Below are 7,613 nucleotides of genomic sequence, written 5' to 3' on the forward strand. Positions count from 1 at the left end.
ATATACAATCTAACTACATAATGTCATTATAGAATAATGCAATAATATATTAGTGAAAAGAGTCAATATTTTTCATAAAATAAGCACTTCAGAAAGGGTCACATTCTTCCATATCTGGAACATAAGAAAAAGCGAATAATTTTAGCAGCTTTATTTGTTTTCCACTAATTGTGTACAAGGCACAGAAATCTCTGACCTATACAACCATTTAAAATTATGTATTTGTTTTTATGGGTTTTAAAAAGTATTTAAATTTCTTAATGTGTTTTTTAAACTTTTTTTAAAACCGGATTATTTGGTGTTGCATATTTCTATTTATGATTTTTTGTTTGTTTGTTTGTTGTTTGTTTGATTCCTGAGGAACTAATATTTTTTTCCCAGAATATTTTTACCTTCCTATACAAGAAACTTTTGTGTACAGCACACAAATGATCCTGTTTTACCTAAGGTTCTACTATGATTTTTAAGTGTGTGGATAAAGTTTTTTTCCTTTAAGGGCTGGAGGTAGGGTTCTTTTAACTGCTTCATATCCACATTCCAAAACCTATTTAAAAACCTGAGTCTAAAGTCCAGCTGACAATGAACTCTATTTTCAGCTAAAACTCCCTCCTCCCCCACTTCGCCACACACTGTTTCTGCTGCTGCTCCACTTGTGATAAAGAGTAAAACTGTTGTTTGGCTGACATGCAGAAGGAGTTGTTTATCAAAAGGAGGCTATTCTAGGAGGATATGCTCTTTAAACAGAACAATGGGGATTTTGCAGATAACCAAATCAGTACTACATAGGTGTTAGATCTGTTTTAAATTGTTTCTGTGTTGGAAAGTAGGAGGGGGCCCTGGTATTTGGCTTTGAATCCCTGGCTTGCAAGTGTGAAATGGCTAAATCCAAATTAGCTGCCAGCTGTGCTTTGTACTGCAGTTCGTGCTGTCTGTAGCCTGAGCACAGCACCTGAGGAGCACAGGCTGGGGGTGCAGGGAAAGAGGCCCCAGAAAATCCCATTTCATTTTGTACCTTGCACTTCACCCAGGTTGCTTTTTTTGTTTTTTTTTTTAATCCACCCTTGGTGCTGCCTAGCAGAAGCAGCAGTAGCTAAAAACAAACCTGCAGGCAGACTCATCTTTGGCTAGTTAAGTCAGGTTATAGACACATGCAGATGTATATAGGCACTGTTGATATAAATTGGTTTCTGGACATGAGAGAAGTATCAACAGCTGATAAGTGGGAAGAGAAACCAGGGAACCTCATGAGAAACTTAGTTTGGTACAAAAGTTCAGCAGACCCGTGTGAAGCATTTTTGTTTGCTCACCCCTTCTGCAGAGAGAGAATCTCATCAAGAATGAAGGTGACCTTCAAAGGCAAGGGAGAGGAACATTACATGTTCTGTCAAGCTCTTGGATGACTGTTTCTATTCTTTCTGAGTTATGACAATCCCTAATTTTCTCTAATGAATGCTTTTCTTCAAATATTTTCTCAAGTATTTTTGTTAATTTGGAATGTGACCAGGTAAAATTGAAACTCTCCCTTTCTCCCTTTACTTGTAATCTTTTGGGGTGCATTTAAAAATCTCTTCCCAAAATTAAAACAGTGAAGATTCCCTATAAATAATACAGTATAAACTCTGTTCCCTGTCCCCCTGCAATGCCTCTATACATGAAAAAAAAGGAGCAGAAAACTTTCTTCCTCTCTAGTGCTGACAATATGCAAGTAATTTATTTAAGGTCACACAGTGAATTGTTTGCAAGATAGGGATGATTGTCTCTGCTGGCCATCTGATTAAAACTCAGCCTAAATATATTTGGAAATTTGCAGGTGGTTCAGGAGAACATCTGGGAGTGTCCTCTCTTTCTGAACTATCTATTTTGATTGATTACATAAGGGGAGAGGTCTTTTTTACTCACCTGGTAGGCATCTCCTGCCCTCAAAATTCAGAATTAAACTCTTTTTTTTCAGCTGTAAGTTTCCTACCTTCTCCCTCCTTCAATACAAATGCAAGCTTAAATTCTTTTAAGTGTGAAAAGAGCACCTCAGTGACCCCTGCCTAACATCACTGACACTGTTTGGCATCCTCACCTGAAGCCTGGATTTATTTTCTTAAAGATTCCCACTAGGTAAGCCCCATGGAAAAACTAACCCTTGACAGCTCTTGCCGTTTTAGCTGTCACCTTTTCGAGGCAAGTGTGATGGTGGGGATGAGGAGGGGCAGTTTGTTTATGCCAGAGCCAGCCTTGCTGTTTGTTTTTTATTCTGTCCTGAAGTGATGCATTTTCAGGAGCTTTATCACACAGCCAGGAGGAAGAAGTGACTCCGTGGCCATTCAGACAGTCTAGGGATGAGGTTTGTGCAGCAAGTTGAGGGGTGTAGCCTGATTACTACAGGTAGTTTAGACAGACAGCACTGTCAAGAGTGGCAAATAATGAACCCTTTCCTGTGCTTGCTCAGAGACATTGCATTGCAGGGGGACACAAGGATATCTCAGTGACAGCCCTGTAGTTTCCTGTGTTGTTCACTCCTCTTGGAACAATGTGCTGTGCTCTGCTGTTAAGTTTGTACACTGCTTCATAGGTATGTTGCCTGAGAATTAAACTTGTTAGTCTAAAATGATCCTCTCGAACAGAAATGGATTCCTAAAGAGAGTTGGGGTTTAATTTAGAGTATCTCAGTACAGACTTAGAGGCCTATTTACTTTTGTGTTTGAAAATGCTTCCCTTGATTTTTTAATTTTTTTAATCTTATCTAAGTCAAGAAACCATACTTCCATTTGGCTGTGTGTTTTTTTTTGCTTTGTCCTAATAACTCTTGACCTACCCATGTAGACTTAACTGACTGGGAATAAGGGTTGTTCCTGGTTACCACAATAGCTCATATACATTGATAGAGGTGTTGGAAACCAGGTTTTATGACAACATAAAGGCTAGAAACTAAATTTAAGAGGAAATACATTCCCATACTTGAAATACAAAATAATTTAGTGGAGGAAAAGATTACAACTTGCACCCTTGCTGGAGTCCAGTGAACAATTCTCTGTTTTGTGTGTACTCACATCTGAAATTTTCTCAGTGTTGAGCTCCACAAGCATCAATTGCTGCTGCCTGAGCTCTGGTCTTGCTTTAATGATTGGTTCTTTGCTCTCACTGCTGTGCTGGATGGAGCCTTTGGAGACTATCACAATGTAAATAAATACAATCTGTTTGTTTCTAGCCTGTTAAAAAAAAAAAAAAAAAAGAGTAAGTTGTATGTGTCAAAGAAGGGGAAAAACTGTTGAAGATTCATTTGCATGCCTTTGAGATGCAGGAGGTACAGGAAGCAAGGGGTTTAGGGGAGGGCTAGCAAAGTCATTCCATAGGGGTATAACAATAGGGAAACATGTAGAGTGGTTAGATGCTGTTAGATTAGATTAGTGCAGATTTATTTGGCCAGTGGTGTTTATTTTTCTGTTAATCATATAGAGGTACTTAAAGCTTGCAGAAAAAGTCTTATTCCACAAATTATTGTGGGGGATGGTTAGTTTCATGGGTGAGCGGTGCTTTTTTATTTTGTTTTAATCCTTCATAGGAAGAAATTAATTTTTTTTTCCTTTTTTAAATTTGGAATGTTAGATTAGAAGCAGAAAATGGAAATGGCAATAAAGTAGTACAGTAGTTCAGATATACTGAATTTCTCTGCTGCCATGATTTTTGTTCATCTTTCGCTTTTGTGATATTTTCTTCTGGCCTTTGCCTGTGTCATTATGATCTTAAATGTGGTGAAATATGCTCACTCGTACCAAATTTTATGTTTTAGCAAAGGAGAAAGAGCAAATGAATTCACAGTTGGCTAGAGCTAATTTTGAGTAGTTGCTAGCCCACAACATAGATTTGTCTGTCAGTGAGCTGTTTGAGAGTAAAATAGGAGGCACAGCATGGCCTGAAAGGGAGAGAGAGGTTGGAGTTTGAGGGGCAGCCTCTTCACCCCATTGCCAAATCTTGTTCCCTTTGCATTTTTAGTTATGAACTAGGACACAGGTCTGATGGCTGCTGACAACCCTCCTCAATATTTGTGGTTTCCCTTCAAAGGTTTTATGTGCTGTAAACATTTTCTTGATGAAATTTGCCGTGAGGGAGAAAGCAGTGTAAGACAGGGTGTAAAGACATGGCCATGGAGCATGGCAGAGCTGGACCAAGCAGAGCCTGGCTCAGAGCAGCCCCCCTGACTGCAGGAGGCAATGCTTGCAGCCACTGAGAACCTCTCCCAAAGACACTTTCCTGGGCTAGGGAACTGCTGCTCTGCACCCCTGACCCTCCTCCCCTTCCTTCTGGTACCACACTCTTTCTCCTCTTTTCTCCTGGTTTAGCTGCTTTTTTATCTCTGAAGACTATGCAGATGCATAATTCCTTGTTATTTACAATCTCTTCATCCTGCTGTGAGGGAGAGCTTCTTCCAGTGCTTTTCTCCCTTGTAATGCAACTAGAGCCACCATTAACCTTATCTAAAAGCTGATGCTTGGCCACTGGAGCTTCTCCTGACCTCCAGCCCCCTCCTGCCCTATAGCCTCTGTCAGGCACCATTCTTTAACAAGCACTTTCAGTGGATAAAGTGAAAAAGGGGTTTCTACTCAAAATGGGTGGAAAGGACTTGTATCATCTGTGGCAAATTCATGAGTTTGCCACTACATTATTTTATTAGCATAGCCTTTTCCTGAGTCCCAACTACTGGCCTATTTGCCCATATTGGGTGACTGTTTTCTACTTCCTTTCTGTTAATTTCCAGGGCAAATTTGAGCTATCTACTAAGTGCTACAATAACTGTGTATAGACTAGTACTTTCTGTGCTTTCTGGCTTTAGTTAAACTGTAGGATGGATTTGTATCTTTCAGCATTTCCTTTGACCCACTTTTCTGAATTAGTTTCCACTGTCCTTGAAAAATGCTGTCCTGCCTCCTTTCTGGTTTTGCTATTTCCTTTTGTTTGCTGAAATATTTAATAAAAACTTGCAGCAAGTAAAAACTATGGAGAAAAATGTAAGTGAAGGAGATGGTGTTGGCTGAACAATACAGAAGGTCATATTTGGTGACCTCGTTTTTCAGATGTATTTTCCTTAATTCTTAACTGTATGGAATTGTCAATTTTTTTTTCTTGATTGAACTATTTGATTTAGGCTAACTGAAGAGAAATCCTGTTCTTGTTCAGTTTTTACTTTCTTGATGCTTGTGATCATGTCATTCACAGTGTTTCACAGTAGAAGTGTTGCCTAGTAGTAAACCAGTGGACTCCCTCTCTCTGAATTGATTTTTTGAGGGCAGAAATTATACACTCTAAATTATTTTAAAGAAAGAAGAAAGGAAAATAAGATGAATACTCTCCCTGTTCCTTCATAATTATCTCTTAAACATTTGGTACAGTGTTGGAAACAGTGAGTAATCCTCACCTTCACAGCTCTGCCAGCCAGAGTGTTTCATGTGAGATGGTGTTTTGCTGACGCAGGGCTCTGCTTACTCCAGTGGGTTTCTCTTTGTGCCTATTGAGATGCCAGAAAATCGACTGCACAGGTCATGCAGAGGGAAATTAATTTGGTGCCATATCGTTTCAGCTCCTGCTTATCCTTATCATGTGCCTGTGCCCTCCTCCAGAGGCTGGCAGGGGCTCTGTGGAGTGGCCTGTGACAAGAATAGCTGGGAGAGTGGCCTCAGGAGTGGCCTGTGACACGAGGAGCTGGCAGGGTGGCTTCCAGCACACTGAGCAGGACTGCCTCCCCTGCCCTGAGCTGGCTGGCTCCATGCCTGCCCTTGCCACGTGTGCCAGCCTTGTTCTACTCCCTCTCCTCTCCTCTCATGCTCTCAGTGTTCATTTAAATAAGATAGTCTTGAAAATGCAGCATGGAAGGTTTGGAGGATGACTTTAGGCAGGATTTACATGATAAACACCAGATCCTGCTTGTCTCTAGAGGTGCAGATGCACCTGCTCCAGGTTTACCTTAGCTGCAGGGAAGTGCCTAGAATTACAAATGTGACCGAGAGGAACAGGGCTTGCCTGTGGTGTTTGGAAGGTGGCATGAGGAGGGTGCACAAGGTGGTTCTGTCAGGGTTTGATGTCTTGGGGCTACCTGGAGCTGTGTCAGTGCAAACCATATGTAGGAGGCTGGGACAAGCGTGGTGAAAGCCACAAGAGAAGATCCTCCCTTCTCAGTGTGATGCACCTATACCAGGACTTTGTGGTATTGCAGCTATGTAAATGTGGTTCAAGCACTGTAAAACAAACCCCTTCCAGATATCACAAATCATTCTCCTTTCAAAAGTTCTTAATTGTTCCAGTCTTCCCACACCTCCCAGCCTCAAGTGCCTCACTTAACACTCTAGACAAAGCATAATAAATCTTGCCCTCATTTTTAAATCTTCTGTTGTGCACACTCCCTGTACTGTGGAGGCCATGGCATTCCTTTTGTGTTATTTTCCTGCTTTCAAGGTATGTCTACTGTTTAGCACTCTCCTCATTCACACCATTACTCAAAGCTGATGTCTTTCTCTGTTTCGTGTGAATATGACAGTGTGAAATCTGTGCACCAGAAACTTAACTGTAACCACCTGCTGTTTTCTCTATAATTACCAGTAAGCAAGTCCACTGTAAGTATGCGTGGCTCCACTTGGGATGCCAAAAAGACATTGATAGCTTCTGAGTCAATCATCTGTTGGTCTGACGTGAAAAAAATCCCTCTCACTTGAGTCGAAACCTTGTCCTCCTCTTGTCTCTTTGCTGTTTGAGATTTCATGTGGTAGCTATGATAGCTTGGATATTGCGTATGGAGATACCCAAACTTGTCCTAGTCCTAGGTTTTAAAATAGCTTAATTTCATAGAGCTAGCTAGCTTTGGAAATGTTCAAAGTCTACACATGCCTGGATAAACTTTAGAGGACGTCTCTTAGCTCTTATTTTAGCAGTGTATTTCAATGGTTGTGCTAGTGACCTTGTTCAGTACAAGAATTCATGTTAATTCATAGAGCATTATTATAAACCCCTTGACTGTTCCATTTTTTGGGGTTTTGAAATGTAATCAAAGGTGGATTTATCTGATACTAAGAGGTGAAACAGTTACCAGCCTTAGGTTTCCTCCCTTATTTTTGTAGCAGGTTACTGCCAGAGTAAACTGAAATTGGAGGTGGTTTATGATCATGCTGCAGCCTGTGCACTACACTTGCTCAGGAGTTTATCCAGGAGGATCAGCTGATCCTGCTGCAGGATGGTGACCTCTGGCAGAGACACAGGACACAGACAGCTGCTTCTGCTCTCCCAACTAAACCTGCTTAAGGCGGTGGGTGGGAGCTGTTAATGCCATTATTTGTTTAATTGTAGGGCTAATAGGTTTGTGTGTGTGTGCACTTTATTACAATAGAATACATTAAATAGAAGCAGAGGAAAGATTGAGTGTACTACTTCGGGAGCTGGTTTCCAATTGTTATTCCTTTTTATTAAGGAGACACTAAAAGGAAAAGTAACCAGCATACTCTGCTTTAAACTCTCCAGTAAAAAAGACAGCTCACCCTGAAATATCTGGTGCCATGGGGGTGTGTAATGCTTTCAGGAATACAGGACAAAGGTGAATTTTTAATTAGCCGGTCGTCTTATTTTCCTCCAAGTATAGA

The sequence above is a fragment of the Erithacus rubecula genome (genome assembly GCF_903797595.1).
Source record: "Erithacus rubecula genome assembly, chromosome: 2".
Taxonomy (NCBI): Eukaryota; Metazoa; Chordata; class Aves; order Passeriformes; family Muscicapidae; genus Erithacus; species Erithacus rubecula.